The 18,214-nt window shown below is 40.5% G+C and overlaps 1 protein-coding gene across 3 annotated transcripts in view; it reads right to left on the minus strand.

Annotated features, from left to right (window-relative positions):
* Positions 1-1,415: 1,415 nt before the first annotated feature.
* LOC107204890 (C-type lectin domain family 2 member L-like) overlaps positions 1,416-18,214 on the minus strand; it is a 37,860-nt gene continuing 21,061 nt past the window's right edge. The window contains exons 6-8 of one of the 3 annotated variants that reach the window (XR_001521788.3): positions 5,274-5,348; positions 3,394-3,523; positions 1,416-1,613 (exon numbers count right to left, since the gene is read on the minus strand). The gene's annotated coding sequence lies outside the window, so the exon portion shown is untranslated. Of the gene's footprint in view, positions 2,417-2,462; positions 2,877-3,393; positions 3,524-5,273; positions 5,349-18,214 lie in introns of those variants that run through there. The other 2 variants (XR_001521786.3, XR_001521787.3) reach the window with 2 other exon arrangements.

The raw sequence follows: 18,214 nt of genomic DNA on the forward strand, positions 1-18,214 counted from the left end.
TAAACCTTCCCTGGCACCGCGTAAGACTCTGTCCTCTCATCCTGTCCCTTGTTCTCTGGGAGCAGAGCCTCATCTTCCCCCAGCTTCACCCTCCTGTCAGGGAGTTTTGGAGAGCAATAAGGCTCCCCTGAGCCTCTTTTTCCTCCAGGTTAAACACCCCCAGCTCCCTCAGCCGCTCCTCATCAGACTTGTGCTCCAGCCCCTTGCCCAGCTCCGTTCCCTTCTCTGGACACGCTCCAGCCCCTCAATGTCCATGCTGCAGTGACAGGCTCACAACTGGACACAGCACTGGACACACCTCACATTGGTGAGGCCTCGCCAGTGCCCACAACAGGGGGACAGTCACTGCCCTGGTCCTGCTGGCCACACCACTGCTGACCCAGCCCAGGTGCCACTGGCCTTCTTGCCCTCCTGCGCACGCACTATGGACCAGCAGGCCCAGGTCCTTTCCTGCTGGGCTCTTCCCAGCCACTCTTCCCCAGCCTGGAGCTGATGGGAATTGTGACCCAGGGGCAGGACCTGGCACCTGGCCTTGTTGAGCCTTGTTCCTTTGGTCTCAGCCCATTTATCCAGCCTGTCCAGATCACACATCACAGGATGTGGGAATGGTAATCAGCCCCTCTCAGACCTACAAGAATTTTTTCGACTAAACTAGGAGGCCTGACATGAAATTTAAGATATTTGTAGGATGATGAAAAGGCCAGAAACAATATATTTTTTTTTTTCTCCTGTCTCTCCTTATACTTCACAAAGGAATAGGCTACAAAGCCAGTATCCAGGAAATTATCATAAAATCAATTTTTCCTCCTCTCTACAGGTCATCACACACTGTAGAAATCTGAGGGATGTATGACCCAGGGTACTTGTGAGGCTGTTGGCTGAAGACATTTGCGAGCAGAAAAGAAATGAACCTCCCTGGCAATACCAGTCAGGTAGCCTTCCTCTGAGAGAGTTGTATTCAACTATTAAAAAAAAATTTTTTAATCTTTAAATCTTTTAAAAAAAAGATTATTAAAAGTGATATTGGCATATTTGGTTCTGACACCTCACTGACTGCCTTGTGTTACTCTCACCTTGCACTGTCTTCTACTGCTCATCTAGTAATTCTAATATTCTAATATTAACCAATGTCCAGTCTCATGATTTTGCCTGTCTTTGGTCTAATTTCTGTCTTTTTTGGGTTTTATGTGCTACATTTTTATCTTGAAGAGGGGAGGGCAAGGGTAAGTCTGAAAGAAGAAAAAAAAAGGAGGGTAAGTAGCAAGATCTGTAAAACAGGTGTGACATAAATGGGCTACCCCAAAAAAACTGACACTCATACTAATAGTAAATACTAAATAAATACTAAAATACAAATATTAAAACTGACTAGCAGAAGACTGGAGGAAAACAAACCAACCAAACACCAGCAAAAGTGCTTTACTAAATCCCTTTATTGACTTCCGTGCATATATATATATTATAAAGATGGGGTACATTAGCAACAGCAGCTAAAGTACAGGTAAGTTTAGATACAAGAAATATTCTAGAAGTATTTGCTGTACAGACTCCTCCTACTCGGGGTCTGCAAATCCTCTGCAGCCTGCCATGAAGATGTTATAATGGATAAGATCCTAAAACAATATAAAAACAGACAATAAGGTCATAATTACAAACAAATGCATTTGAACCTCAGGTGCCCCAGTTCCAGTGGAGGACTCAGTTTTAACTGAAGTAGATGAGGAAAAGAAACCCCAAACAAATACAAAAATCAAATTACTGCCCCAAGACAGAAACAGTGTATTGTGAGATGCTCTTCTGGACAAGTGGAACAGAATAATTTAATTCAAGCCAATGAGGAGATGAAACTGAGACTTCTCTACTAACAGCATTTAGTTTCTCAAACCTTCAATATCCCTTTCATACAAATCCAACTAACAGCTGTCAGAAGAAGAAAAATCAAGTCCTAGCCTAGGCTTTATAAAAAAATCTCAGTGCGACATTCCACATTCACTTTTTAGTCCATGAGCTTTTGCACTTGCTTATAACCAAAAGCTTATCTGTATTGCACATCAAGTGATTGCAGAATCAAGTCAGATGTGAATTAAATGTATGTCTCCACCTGGTCATTTTTGTTGTCTAAACTAGGCCAAACTCCACCTTTCGATGCAGGAGTTTGACCCCATGTCTTGATGCATGCACTGATACAGTTGGATGGTTGCTGGAATGACAGGATTAAGAAAATTCCAAATAAAATGGATATATGTCTTGTCCACATATGGAGAGTTTAGAGATTTAACAGAGATCTGGGATGACATAACTGGAGAGTGATCAGACTGATGGCACATCTTCGTTTTGTCTCTTCAGCCAAAATAATGTAAAATAAAACAAGCACTACATCCTGTTGAAGAAGCAGAACTTTCCTGCACTGACTTACCTGGAAATAAAATGTTATAAATGAAATTAGAATTTTGACAACTAGGTCCCTTGGGTTAATGGCAGTTTAATTAAAAATAGATACAATGTAATAAATTGAATAGTAATTTGGTGTAAAAAAATACAGTTTAGTAAAAGAATACAATTTAGTAAAAAATTATAATTTATATATATAATTTGCCAGTAATTATGATTAAAGCATAAGCAAAACTGACCGGGGTACTGGGAAGGCTTATCACCCCACCTTACATACAAAACAAAGCACTTCAAGCTAAATTTCTATACTGTATGCTTATACATATTCATTAATGTTTCCTGTAAGTTTCTTCTTATTTCCAATTTTTCTGACGTTACATCACTTTTCTTCACGGCACATGCCTCACTTGTTGTTTGGGGATCTTCAGTCTTCTTTTGGTGGTCTTTTGGCGAAGGCTTCTCTTCCTCATTGTCCTTTGGATAACCTTACAGGTTTGCATGTGTGTACTAAGCGTTGTGTTATGTAAATTTACTAATAAGTCTTATATTTACTGATTTTTAGGCCCAATGCCTAAAGTCATTCTAATTTTTTTCATCTCAAGGCTGTTTTCGTCTTGGGACATCACTTATCTTCCAAACTACATCCTGTACCTCAATTTTAACATGTAACATCTGTAAAGGGGCGCATCTGCCTTGTAACACTGATTCTTTTGACTGCTTCTAATAATAACATTAATAACAGTTACAGTTTAGTTAGCACGTATCAATTCCATTTATTACAAAAAGAGAGAAGACTGCTAGAATTAGAGTACCTCACTGAAGCTCAACCTGCGCTGTTACCGTGTCTGCATAAAAATACCAGCCTTTGGTTTGGGAGCGTCCTTGCGCGTCCTGCGCTGAACGCCAAGGTATTGCACGGAAATAGGGAAGGGAAGGGAAGGGAAGGGAAGGGAAGGGAAGGGAAGGGAAGGGAAGGGAAGGGAAGGGAAGGGAAGGGCTTACCCTGCGCGGCAGCAGGGTCAGCGGCTGTAACATTTCACCGCCAGCAGGATGACCGTGACCAGCAGAAGCACGGCGCAGAAGAGCAGGGTGAAGACAGCGTAGCACCAGGGGGAGTTCTCCAAGCAGGTCACTGCCAAAGGGACAAGGGACAGGGGTGTCACCGCGGGCAGAAGCAAGGCAACTTTTGTTCTGAGTTACAGGAGTATGAAAAATCATTGTCCCTCTTGCTATAGAACCGCACCTGTATATCTGTACAGGTTTATATGTATACAAACCTGTGTGTAGCTATTAAAATCACACTTTCAGGGTCAGGAAAAAACCTTTTCCTGGCCTCTCCTAAATTTTATCATCACAGCCACTGAGAAGAAACCTAAAAATTCGACCTCTTGCCTTTAGTGGCGGAGCAAAGCTTTGCCAGCACTGCTGTGCCTGCATTTTGCCGCGGGCACACACAGCACTGCCAGTGTTTCCCACTCTGGAATATGCCCTGTCTTTTCCTTGGAAAATGGCTTGCAGTGCTTGTGCTACTCTGTGTTGATTGTCTGAGGTTACTCAACTGAAGACTCACAAGGAAAGCTTGAAGGTCCCATTCAGGCTTTTGAAAAAGATTTTATAGGTAATTTGAAATTCTAGAGACCCTTCCCAGATTACCATAATTTTTAAGTACATCAAAGACACTCTTGTTTAATTGGTCTTTAAATCCCTGCCTCCATCATTTTTTCCTCCAGCTTTAATTCTGACTAGGATCACTGTGTTAATTTGATCCCCATTCCTTAATGCTTTCCATTTAAGCTGCTCCCATAACTAAACAAGAATCAGAACAAACATTTGGCTTCTGTGGTTTTGAAGAGGTTCCAGTTAAGAATGTAAAGGGACAGAGCTCTCCTAGTAGCATTTATCCATATGTAGAACACATATGGATTTTGATATTCCTTGAACAAAATTTTAAAAACCTGAACAATGTAGCCAGAATCAGAGAAAGGAAGGGAGGAATTTTGGTCTGGGATGTAAAAAGGAGCCCAAAATCAGACAGGTCAGTGGCCCTATATCAAAACTGCATTACTGACAACACTTTCCATGCTGCATTCCAAGCCTGGTTTCACTGGGATAAAATCAGGGCATTTCAATGAAGCCAGTAAATTAGTTTTTAATTTGTAACAGGGTCTCCACCTGGGCCACTCTCTTGTCTGCCTGACTGCCAGTTTTATTCAGATAAAATATCTGAAGCTTTCGGTTTCTTTTTCCTTGTTGTGAGGCCAAATTAAACCCCAATGGAAATGTTTGTTTGCGCTGGTATTTCTCACAGCTAGCATTTTTTCCATACTTATATCAATTGCTCTTATGTCTCACATGAATGCAATATTCTGTTCTTCATTTTCACCTCATACACAAGAGTCAAAACACGTATCCAATCTATTGTTTCGCTTTGAAGAAAAAAAAAATTTCTTTCGGAGTTGGTTACACATTTTGAGACAGTTTAAAGTATCTTAAAATTTAACTTAAGGGACCATTTTCTGGAATTGTCAAAAAGCTGTTCAGAATTTTTGCTTTTTGGCTATTACTTTCCTAAAGTAACTCAGTTTTGGTTTAAATACTATTGTTAGCCTGTTAATTCACCCAAAATTCGTTTGGAAGTGAAAAGCAACACATAGAAATTGTTGCTAAAATGAACAGAAGAATTTTCAAATTACTCCAAAAATTACTGCAAACTGAATTTTTAGCAGGTTCTTCTTCCTTCAGGAGCGGGAACAGGAAAAAATGGGTTGAAATCACCTGTAGCAAAGAGAGGAAGTGGCTCTCTCCCATACTCTGCGAAAATATCATGTTTGGCTGCTGAAATATAATAAGAAAACATGAAGTGTCCTGCGGTGTTGCTGTACCTGATTGTGTAATTTTGGGTGTGCTGTCAGTTCTCTCAGATCTCCATTTCACCTCGGCATATGTGACTGGATCACCTGGAGGCATAAAAAGGGCTGAAAGTATTAGAAGAGGTCCTGCAACAATGGTTCTTCAATGCAGTATTCCAAATAAACAAACAAACAAACAAACAAAATTAATTTATTAAATTTTAGACAGTTTTACAAATCCTTCTAGGTGACTCTCAGTTACCACACACTGAGCTACTCTATTAATAATTCCATTTTTTCCTTGTCATCCCATATCTTATACACACATTTATATATTCTGTCAGTCTTTAAGCAGAAGTTAGTCATCTGACAACATTTCTTTCAACATTTTTTTTTCTGTTTACTTCTTAATAAACCACAAGTGTGGCTGTCACACTCATGGTCACAACCATTATAAAAAGTTCTTCATCCTGTGTTACAAGATTTTTGCAACCAACAGAGAGCATAAAAAGTGTTGTCAGGGTGGGTTTCTCCAAAGGTGTGGAATGTGTCACTGACCCCAGCAGTTTTTGGTGGGTGTGGCAGCAGAAGGAAGGAAGGAGCTCTATTTTTATATCAACTGCAGCACACCACAACCTCCAGATTTGCCTGCTTTGCATGTTTTGCCTCATTCTCCAGGAGCTACTTTCAAAAAATTTGCTCACTAGTAGTGTGTTAAATAAGATTTTTTTTTGTTTGCCTGAAGAAAAGCAACCTCCTAAAAGTGCCAGAGCTGCTGAGATCAACCTTAGATTTACAAAAAATATCAAATCCAACCCATTTTCAGAACTAAGCATCTTTCACACGCAACAGCCGAGTGGTCAGAATAATTTCACAGCATCTGGCAGAAGATGAAGGCTCAGTTTTCTGCACTTGTGGTGTACAAAAATACAAGTTTTGTACAAGTACAAAAGCAATGGAATATACAAAGAAATTGAAGATTGTGAAAATGTATAGATATGATTTTATATCCATAAGAACATGAAAAGATATTAATTCTATAGATAGGTGATTTTTTTTTTCCGCTATATCTCACTAGGACACACTGGTGCTATTAATAGGTGCCAAACTCAAGATTGATTTAAAATATTTCTTCACACAAGGTGTTACAATCAGCCTGTGAAAGTCCTTGTTTTAGGATGCTATTTAATAAAGCATTTTTTGGGACACCAACAGGGATGCAAGATTCACAGAAGTGAGAAGAGTATAGATATTTCAATTGAAAATATTTTAAAAAATATTGTGACGGGCTAAACACCATGCTGGCATCCTCTAAAAAATAAGAATAGCATTTTGCGTGGAATTTGGTTACTTAATTAGCCTCATAATTGGCCATTAGAATTTTTTAGAGTCTGAATTTCCAAGCACCTTATATTGGCAAATTTCAGAAGTATGATCTTGGCTTAAGGGGCTCACAGAATAATTTATACAGCAATTTCTAAACATGATTCACTGAAGTGAATTAAAAACTGTGTGGAAGCACTTAAAACTAACATATAACTGGAAAATTAAGGAACAGGTGAGGAAAAAAAGAAAAAGAGCTGGAACAGACTTTTACACTCTCCAAGTCTGAGACATTTTCACAGTGAGTTGTACTGGGCATGAAGGTGCATCTCAAATAAATCCTTAGGGGATAGTTCTACACTGGAGTGCCAAGGATGGTCCTGTCACTGCAGCTCCTCTGCAGAGAGCTGATCATGTAATTTAAGGGGCAAGCTGAGTTAACAGTGAAAGACAAAGGGTTCATACCCATACAGGTGCTTTTTGTACTCTTTTCCAATGAGTGAATATACATATCTAATTTGTAAAATTAAATATTGCTTTACTGACATACTCAGGACATGTTTTTCTTTCCTGTTGGAAACTCTGAATATTTTCCGTGCTCAATACTCCTACAACAGGAAAATATTATTTTTGATCAGAATTAAAAAAGTAAAACCTGATGCTTTTGTTTTAAAACCATGAATTATTTCCTACCTAAATTCATTAATGACTATATTTCACATATTATTTTTTGAAAATAATTTTTTAAGCAGTACAATTTTATAGTTGAAGGCGTCAGTAGGTTATACACAAATTGCAGTACTAAGAGTTTTCAAAATTATAGAAAGTGCTATTAAATCTTGACTTGTATTTTTCTCAACACAGAACTTTTAGAAGAGGAGGGACAGAGACAGAGAAAGAGAGAAAAAAGAAAAAGTATGAAAAAAGAGAAACAGACCTATCACTTTAGAATTTAAAAGTATTTCTGGTTTCTAAGAAACTGTATCAAATTAAAATACAAAATGTAAGTGGACTACAGGAGAGAGAAGTCCATTCAGTGAACTTCAACTCTCAATGGGTTTCCAATAATGCGTATAAAGCTCTTCAATGTCTGAACATTAATGTGTTTAAGAAAGATCCTATTTCAGCCGTCTTGCTGAAAGCCAGAATGGGATTTTAAAGGTCAATCTTCACTTTTGCTAGAATTCAGCAAAATTCAGCATTCATTCTACCAATAAACATGAATTTGCTGCGCCAATAGATATATATAAAATAAACAGAGTGGGGTATTAATAGTTATAAAAGGTCTCCACATGACTTCAGCTGCTTGCGAACGATTTAAGAGAGTGCAAGTTTTAAGAATATGTCAATGAACAAAGTAAGTAATATTAAGATAAGCTTTTTTTTTTTACCTGTATCTGAAGCTTCTGAAATAAAATTCACTCTTTCCTTGGGTGACACCTTGGTGTAGAACACCTCACTTGACATTTTGAAAAGTTGCTTTCAGCTCTCAGGTCTGCCATCAAAATGGACTCACTGAAAAAACACAGCCCCTATTTCTGACCTCCCCCCATCACACCACATTAGGTCAAAGAAGTGTTTAGATGGCTGCAAAACGGAAGGAAACCAGAACCGTTTTTTTCAAATGTAAATTCTCACCTTGTGGCTTTTGACAAACAATGTTTAATTCTTGTTCCCTTCTCTTGATGTATGTTCTGTTAAAAACTGAGATTTTGATCAATTTTCTCATAAACTGTGACTTTCAGACCACATCATTTTCATTTAGAACCTGAGCTGGCAACGTGCTGAGTGTGTTCATATTCTCCTCAAACCAACTGGACATTAAAATGTGTTTCAACAGAAAACTCAGTTCATTATTATTAGATTGCTTATATTTTGGTTATTATATTGCTTTCATTTGTGATTATCAGATCACTTCCTCCTAAACTTCCATAGTTTAGGGTTGAAACAAGAAAGCAATGATATGGGGAGGAACAGACAGAAGATCTGATATTGCTGAAAAAATGAATCTAATTATTTTTGAAATAATGCTTTTCTGAATTTTATTTTTAAAAATATTTCATACAGAATCAAATTATTTTTAAAAGTTAGTTTTAAAAATGTTTCTATAAGGTCCACTTCCCTTTTTTTGTTGGATTTTCCTCCCCATAGAAATTTCTAAAGTTGGTTTGGTTTTTTTTTTTTCCTAAATTTTTGGGGTTTCTGGTAACTTAGAACGATACCAAAAATTTAAATTCTTCTCACAGAGGAACTTCTGCTCTTCAACCAGCTCTACACCATATGCTAATGCCCATATTCCTGGGGCACTGTTGAGCTCAGAATTAAACCAGGGCTGAGTCTGACCTATGCTTCCTTTGCATGTTGGTCTTCAAATTTTCTCAATAAAGGCAGAAAACGGGGTTCTTTGGGGTTATCATGGTGGTAAGTCAAGGAGTGTGATGTTTTTTCCTCTTGGGAACAGCCATAGAAGAAGGATGAACACTTTGGCATTTTCAGCTTATATCAGAGATGTTTTTAGAATGGGCCTTCACAATCCTGGTAACTAAAAGGTTCTGCATTAATCATGGAATGGTTTAGATTAGAACAGACTTTAAAGACGATGTAATTCCAACCAGACCAAGCTGCTCCAAGTCCTGTCCAAACTGGCCTTGAGGGATTGGGCAACCACAGCTTCTCGGGGCAACCCATTCCAGGGCCTCACCACCCTCACAGGGAACAATTCCTTCCTAATATCCAACCTAAACCTTCTCTCTGTCAGTGTGAAGCCATTCCCCCTTGTCCTGTCACTCCAGGCCCCTGTCAAGAGTCTCTCTCCATCTTTCCTGTGGGCTCCCTTCAGGCACTGCAAGGCCACAGTGAGGTCACCCCAAAGCCTTCTCTTCCCCAGGCTGAACAATCCCAATTGTTCCCTCAGCCTTTCCTCCCAGCAGAGCTGCTCCATCCCTCTGATGCCCTTGGTGTCCCTGCTCTGGCCTGGCTGCAGCAGCTCCCTGTCCTTCCTGTGCTGGGCCCAGGGCTGGATGCAGCCCTGCAGGGGGGGCTCAGCAGAGAGGAGAATAACCACAATGTCTTCCTTCATGAAAAAGAGGACAGCAAAGAGAGAAAGTGATAGTCTCTCATACTCTGGAATGATGTGTTCTTAGGCTGCTGAAACAGAATGAGAAAATCTGAAGGGTCCCACAGTGTTGTAGTACCTCACAGACCTTTCAGGAGAAAGTGGGAGGACTGTGGAGGTACCAACTGGAAAAGCAGAATTTTATAAACAGCTGAGATTTAGGCATCTAAGTGGTTGAGCAGAAGATTATGGGGTTAAAGCTTTTCTGTCCAAAGCAGCATGGAATCAATCTCAGAATGTTTTGGGTTGGAAGAGCCCTTAAAGACCATCTAATTCCAGCCTGCTTCCAGTTCCAACATCTCTCCCCTTCTAATTCCAGTGTCTTCCCCTTCCCTTAGCAGCCAGGTGATGGTTCAGTAGAAAAAGACATTTTTTTGCTTGAGATTGCAGCCAAGTTGTTCTGAGGAAGATTCTTTAACAAAGTAGCATGAGGAAGGGATTTGTGTTAGTACTTGGGCACTAAACTGTCCTCAGTGCCAGTAATGCAAAGCCAGACTAAATTTATTTTAGATATAAAGATGTACTTATTGTTAGAAGGATATTAAAGAATTTGGAAGAAGGTTTTTTTCCCCTCTTACATTAATCCTTTGCATTTGAATCACGCAAAATAGTCACTAGATGTCTCTACTTCACCATAAAACATATCAGAATTTCTACACAATTTAACCTGATGGAAATTTGAAGTGCCTTTTTTTTTTTTCAGAAGTATGACTTCTGAAAACAGGTCAGTAACACTGACCTGTTTGATTCCTCGAGTTCTGCAGATAAACTTGCTCTGTCCCAGCACCTAAAGCTCTGCTATAGCTCCCAGTTAAAGGAAATCCTCTGGCGTAGTTTAAAAAACCCCAGTGTTTTCCCTCCTTGAAATAGATAATAGCAGGTTGTTGTTCCTGCACTGGGCAGAGTAGGAAGAGAAGAAGCTTTATTTACTTCATGGTTTTGAACTCTTCACTATGGAGAATAAATTCACAACATTCATATGCAAAACAAGCACATTTATGGATATAAATCTCCCTGGATATAGGCCATTGTTTCACCTTAAGTCTTCAGCTTTTGAGTATAAACTGAGGAGCTGACTAAAGCTGAACAAGCAGAATAAAAGCCACTGAGAATAGTATTAAAAAAGTATTTTCTTCCCCCCCCCCCCCTTTTATGCAATCTGTATGAGTCAGAAGATGCAAACTTAGTACCCCTGGATAATAAATCCTGTATTTGCAGGAGGGTGAAGGCCTTCCCATCTGATAATCAACCAACTTTTCCCTTATATGTTTTCCTTGAAGTGGTATAGAAAAATACTTCAAATTCAAAAGTACTGGATGCTGTATCTTCAAGATTTCCTCTGATAATCTTATTTCAAATATTTGAAGATCTTCCTGAGTCTGAGCAGATCAATTTACAATGTATATCATAAACAACACTAACAATAAAGATATGATGCTGTGTGGAAATTAATAATCATCTACCTTCTGCCAATAAGTGCAATTTGCAAAAAATGCAGAATTTTATGCACAATGGTCAATAAGTCTTGATTTTAAAGATTTTATGATGCATTAAGATAAACTCTGAATGGTTGTGAAATCCCACTGGAAGCACTGATACTTGAGGCATATTTCTTGTAAAAATAGGTTAGTGAAATCTTGGATAGATTACCTGGAAGTTCTAATACTGCAGGAAATACCATATTCTTGCAGGATATATCGCAGCAGTTTGCTTTTATTCTCATTCCATGCTGTCCTAATTTGAGTATGGGTTTAAAAAGCTAAATTACTGAATTCTTGACCTTCCCTTGCACAGCTGACTTAAACTGACATTTACAAGTTTATTTTTGTTTGTATAATAATCATCATAATAATAAAACTTTGAACTAGTATTATTTGCACATTAAGGAATGAAAATATGTAAAAATTATAACTCTACAATGAATAAAGTCCCCTATTTTTTTCTGGAGTTTTTCTGTGTCAAGTCAAAGCATGACTGGCTCCAATAGCTTGCAGGAAAGCTCTCAGATAAGGGGGGTGGGTGTTCCATTAGTGACAAGAAACACTGGAGGTGGACCTGCTGAGAAAGTCCTGAAGGTCCCACTGATGCCAACCTCACACCCAGGAATTTCCAGAGTCAACTTCCCTAAGGTTATCCCTGCTTTACTCTGGTGCTGCTGAAATGAGAGCTCATGCTCTGCATTTCAGCAGCTGTGCAGGTGGTTTGTGACTTATGTAAATAATTAATTTTGATGCAAACAGAATGCTAAGAGGAATGCAATGAGCCTCAAACTTACAATGTGGAAAGCTCCCTCCCTGAGTTCCTGGGTAGAGGCTCTTTGAGAGAGTTGTCAGGCAGTTTGGGGCTTTTAGGTGTTGCACCTTGGATGTTCCCTCTGGGATTCTGAGACAAAAAGAGAATCAAAAACTGTCTTGAATGAACTGCACTGAAGTACAACTACATATTTTGTTTTGTGTTTGTCTGGGCCAAACTGAGCTATTTTCTGTTACCAAAGACCTTCCCCATGCTGGCATTTTTCTGGGATCATTTTTATTGTTTCAAGAAAGCTTTCACTGGAGCTCAGCAGCTTTCAGGCAGCAAAAGCAGCTGTTTGGTCATCAGTGATATTTGCACACACTGTCGTTCTGCTTGAGTTTTCTGTTCAGGTGCTGAGGATGCAGAATACTGCACACAAAAATCCACAAAGGGAGGAAATTATGCAAGAGTGACTGATACAGCAGCAGTGACACATTCACACAAGCCCGTGTTACATATCAAACATTTCAACAACCGATCAAAACATTTTTAAAGGGTGATGGGGAGGTCTAAATGCCTGGTCATGTATGATTTCTTGAAGTCCAACAGAATTGTCATTTTTCTTATTTGCCTAAGAACTCATCAAACAGATCCCTTTCTTCTTGCAAGCACCCCATTTCAGCTATTTTCCAGCCATGCAAGGTACACCTAAAAAAATAGAACATACTCCTCAGATATATCAATCTCAAAGCCCAGAGTCATTAAAATTAAGTCTTTAGTTGCCAGTTATTTCTCTTCAAAGGTTGTTGGACATAATCCTGTTCCTGCTGGCAGTAACTGAAAACTGTCTACAAGCTTGGTTAAAGGGATCTACTGTGTCCAGAGGTTTTAGGGCTTAGAAACTGCAGTGACTGTAGTGCCCAGCAGTGCTGCCCACAACCTCTGAGGTTTTGATGTTCTCAGATCCAAAAAGGTGAACCTCACAGCCCTCCTGATCAGGCAGGGCTCCCAGCCCCTCTCATTCACAGAGGGGAAGGGGAGGTGGTAAAGTAGAAGCTGTCTCATGGGTACCACCACAGCAGCCAGGCAGCTGGGCTGCCCCATGGCAGGACACACTGATGGTGGCTGCTGGGGCAGGGCTCTGACAAAAACAGCAGCAGCTTTTTTCCCCTGTGTCAGGGCTATTTGCACCCACAGACACCTTTCTTCCTTCCTTTGTTAACCCAAACACCCCTGAGGATTCCTGGAGGATCCCCTGACAATCCTCTGGGGTGGGGGGCTCATGTAATATTTAGTGCAGGAACAAACACATGTGAGAACTGTGCCCAAGGTCTCACATTCCAACTTCCTATCCCATTTGTAAGGATTCCTCCTGCAAAAAAAGAGAGCACCAACTGGACATAAATATCAAGTTAAAGAATTTGTGCTGACTGACATGGAAGGTGCTGCAAATGGAAAGCCTGGGTATAGAGAAGAGTCTTCATCAAGACTAGAGACAATTTTTTACCTCCACTCTCAAGGCTTCACCTCTGACTTTGTACCAGTGGATGTGCCACCCAGCCTTGATACAGCTGGAAGGTCATGGATGAGACAGGCAGGGCGCACCCCAGCTCTGGCAAGGAAAGAAGAGAAGCTGCCCATGTGTAGAAGTTACCTCCACTTCCTCCAGCAACCATTTTCATATTACTCAGAGGCTTCAAGGCTGCTGAAACTACAGAACCACTTGCTGGTGGCTCAAATCAGGTCATCCAAGAGCTTCCTCACACTCTTATTTGCATCCTCTTTCTTAAAATCGGCCACAAATAAGAGGTGGCTGCAGAATGGGGACCTATTTCCCAAGTTGAAAGATTTAGGAGGTGGTTAGGAAATGAGCCTGTGTGCAGCTCTGTGGATCTGCACAGGACAGGGACCTGTTGGGATGGGTGTGGAGGAGGTCACAGAGATGATCTGAAGAATGGAGCATCTCTCCTACAAGGACAGACTGAGACAATTGGGGCTGCTCAGCTTGGAGAAGAGAGGGTGTGGACACCTCAGAGCTGAGATACCTTCCAGTGCCTGAAGGAGGTCTGTACGAAAGCTGGAGAGGGAAAGTTAGTGACAGGACAAGGGAGAACGGCTTTAAACTGAAAGGGAGTTGATTTAGGATGGATATCAGGAAGAAATTCTTCCCTGTGAGGGTGGTGAGGCCCTGGCACAGGTTGCCCAGAGAAGCTGTGGGTGCTCCATCCCTGGCAGTGTCCAAGGCCAGGCTGGATGGGGCTCTGTGCAAACTGGGACAGTGGAAGGTGTCCCTGCCCACGGCTGTGGGGTGGAACAGGGTCTCTTCCAACACAAACCATTCCATGATTCTACAATGCAAGACATTGCTCCAGGCTGCTCTGCAGAAGGCAAAATTAAAACAGAAGTTGCAGAAGAAATCCAGAGGCAGATTACAGGATGGAAAAAGAGGGTAGTGCCAGCTTTGTGACAACCATGCTACCAGATAAGAATGGTTTTGAACTTGTGAACATCCATAACCTGATAAGAGCATCCATGGGAATTAGTAAAGTGAAAGACTTGAAAAATTTAGTTCCTCTTATTTTTGTTCTGACTGTATGAGAACATCTACATTCTACTAAAGCACCTTTAGTGTCCTTTGATCTGTATCATTAAACCCCTAGGCAGCTTCCTGCTTCTTTAGATGGTGCCAAAGCCACTTACAGGAATTTTGATCTTCATTTACATGAAACATCTTCTGAAGTGGAATTTTGAGAAGCGGGGTTTTATTACATATTGCACTGTAAGGATGTTCACAAAAGCAAATGTTACTATGTGTCAGAGGTAAACAGGTTGATTTTCCCAACATAACTGAGTGATAATGGACCACTGAGACCTGCTAAAAGCGTGGCTGCTTTTAGGCATGTAAAGAGATTTCTCAGACATAAAGCCCAAACATTACAAAAAGTCTTAACCAGTTGTGTAATCAGAAACTCTGAGTTCTTGTGGTTCAGGATTTTCATAGTATTTTTATATTTTATGGGCAACATTACTGACCTAACAGAATATTAGAGCATTTAGGAATTGGATGCTTCCTAGCTAGAAGAACAAAAGAGGATATCAAAAGCAATAATGCATTTGCACATTGTACTAACTCTTTCCAATTTAGGATCATCTGCAAATTTACTTAGTCCTGTGTCCAGGTCATTCACAAAGATGTGGAAGAGAACAGGGCCAAGGAAATAGCCCTGTGGGACCCCACTAGGGACAGGTTTTTAGCCCAATAGAAATTATAGTTCTCTCGTCTTGCTTCCTTTCAACACCTGCCTTTTTGTAGGCAGGCTTCTTGCTGTTCTTGCCTGGTTGCTTATCTCTGCCATTATTTGCTGGATCTATCATCTCAGTAAAAGGAATATGAATATCCTTCTGAAATAAAGGAAAAATCCCAATGTTTTTGCCTTGGATTCACAACACCACGTTGCCAAGAAAGGATTTGTGTTTCTCAGAATTGCTCTTTGTTTATTCAGTTAAAGTATGTGCTGCACTTTACAAAAGAAAAGGAAGTGCCACTACATTTTATATATGTGTGAGAGTGGCTTTGAAATGTTCTTTCTGGTGAAATAAAACCTGAAGCGTGAAACCTATCTGAGTAACAAGAAGCCAGTTCTTTGAATGTGCAGAAAAAGAACAAGATTTGTGGTCTTTGAAAACACTACACACCATCTGCAGGTACACAGCTACTCAGAAAATTCCAGGGGAACCTTATCTTTAAATGTAAACATGCCTGAGTTTCCCTGCATTGCTCCCCTTTGGGACCTTCATCCTTCTGTTGAGGCAGTGCTCTGGATTTTGAAGGCTTGGCACTGTCTCTGACCTTCATCCTTGCAATGTTGCTATCAATTTCTGCTGCTAACCTGTGAATAGCCTTGAGCTTAACTTGGATGGAGATGAGAGGGGTGTTACTCTTGTCAGACTAAAAGACTGGTTTTCCTTTCCCTGGGTGGGCTTTCTGCTATCTTTATGTGTCATTACATGAAAATAATTTCACTTCCACTCCAAACTTTCAAAAACTAATTTGAGAATGTAAAGGGGATTTAGTGCAAGTGAAACAAAAGACTGAAATATTTGAACAGCTTATTTAGCAGGTTCCTGACTTTTAAAACTGGTTTGTTCCTGTTCAGGAGGATAATTCACTTAGGAGTCAATTTCTGTCAATATTCCCATGGGTGGTCTCTTGCTAATATTTTTAAGAGCTTCTTGAGATAACCACAGGATCCACTGCTTTTGTTTTATTAAAACTTTACACAGCTTAGCAAATATATATAAGAAAAAAAGAAAATTTTAAAGTAATATAGGCTGGTAAGATGGTTATGATGGATTGACCTTAGCTGGCAGCCAGACACCCATCCAAACTCTCTCTCATTCCTGCTCTTTAGCAGGATAGGAGAGAAAATAAGAGAAACTTTTGTGGAAGAGACCTTGCCTGTAAATTTCAAAGTTAACAAATCTTTGCTGTTACAAAAAGCCCAGGCTTGTCCTTTGGAAGTGCAACAGAAACCTTACAGTGCAAACTGTAAGGTTTGAACAGAGCTGCTTCCATAGTTCCAGGCCTCAAAAGTCCCCATTTAAATAATGATGTTAAGCTGCTCAAATGGAGCAACAGTTCCCCAACTGGACAGGAAAAAAGCAGAACTAAGGATCAATACATATATTTAAATGTCCTTTCCAGCTATTTAATGAGACATGTGCACCCCATCTTCTTTTGGTAAGAAGCAATTTCCAGCATTTGAAAAAAACCCAGAAGTTAAGACAGCTGATTTTAATGTAAGATAAATGAAATTAAGTCCACCAATCCAGTAAAAGGGGCCTGAGGGGCTCAAATCTGTTCTCCCTGCAGGAAGGAGTGTGTGTACATTGCAAGAGTGGGTTTGGTGACTGTGAGATTGCACAGAGGAAAGTGCAGTGTTAGAACTACCTGTTAGAAGGGTCTGGAGTTTGTCACAGACAGAGGAAGAGCAAGGGGAGAGAGAAGGAGTTCACTTGGCTGTGTAATTTACACTGTACAATTCCTTTCCTAGTTTTCATGCTACTGTGTGGCTGCAGTTCAAAGCACAATGGCCATCTGCTGCTCCCTTCTTGTTCTACACACTTAGAACCCTTGGGGTAGAAGGGTCCTCAGATATCATCTCAGTTTGGGTGTTTTTTATAGGTTTTGGGGGATTTTCTGTCTGTGTGTTTTTGTTTTGCTTTTTGTTTGGTTGGTTTGTTTCACTTTGGTTTGTTTGCAGGAACAACATCTAAGGAAAATTTAAGAATAACTGAAATTAACACTGCAAGACAGTAATTTACTGTCCCCTAAGGTCTTTTCAAGAACTTCTGGGGATTTTGTCAAAAGCACCAGAAGCAGCAAGGGGCAAAGTACAAGAATTTCTGCTGGAAAGCTTTCAAGCTTCTCTTTTTAAACTTTATTTCTTTGAAGTGTCCCAGGGAAGAGCCTCTCAGATTATAAAATCCCAACCCTCAGAGAACTTAGACATCTAGATTCCAAACATGAATTGCTTAGTTACTCAGCTCTGATATTCAGTTCATGACCAATACTTCATGTAAGAATAATTTTTAACAGAAGAAAAATCAAGAGCCAACATCAATTACTCAGCATAGCTGGATAAATTGTGTGCTGTGTTATTGATAGAAGTTGTTCCAGTTTGTCCATTATTACAACTTAACTGAGAGCTCCTGGAGCGGGGCCAGCAGAGGCTGCAGAGATGATTTAGGGCCTGGAGCATCTCTGACAGGGAAAGGCTGAGGGAGCTGGGGCTGTCCAGCCTCGAGAGGAGTCCCAGCTGAGAGGGGCCCTCAGCCCTGGGTGTCCCTGTGAGCAGGGAGGGCTCAGAGCAGGGCCCAGGCTCTGCTCCGGGGGCCCAGCAATGGCACCAGAGGAACGGGCAGGGACTGATCCCAGGAAGTTTCACCTGGACATGAGGCAGAACTTCTGTCCTGGGCAGTGACTGAGTCCTGAACAGATTGTCCAGAGAGGGTGGGGAGTCTCCTCACTGGGGATATTCCAGTCTGGACACAATACTGTGCCCTGGGATGGCCCTGCTTGAAGGGAGGTGGGAGCAGATGACCCTTTCAGCCTGACCCATGCTGGAATTCTTTACTGAAACCTCTCAGTGGTGATACATTTAGGATTGAAAAGGATTTCTTGTTCTTCTGTACTGCTCTTATTTCTAATTCCTTGTTTTTTCCATATTCAAGATCCACACAACCCTAGACACTCCTGTTAAAACCCTGCTTCACACTTAGCCTCCTTCTCTAGTTCCAC

The sequence above is a fragment of the Parus major genome, chromosome 1A (assembly GCF_001522545.3).
Source record: "Parus major isolate Abel chromosome 1A, Parus_major1.1, whole genome shotgun sequence".
Taxonomy (NCBI): Eukaryota; Metazoa; Chordata; class Aves; order Passeriformes; family Paridae; genus Parus; species Parus major.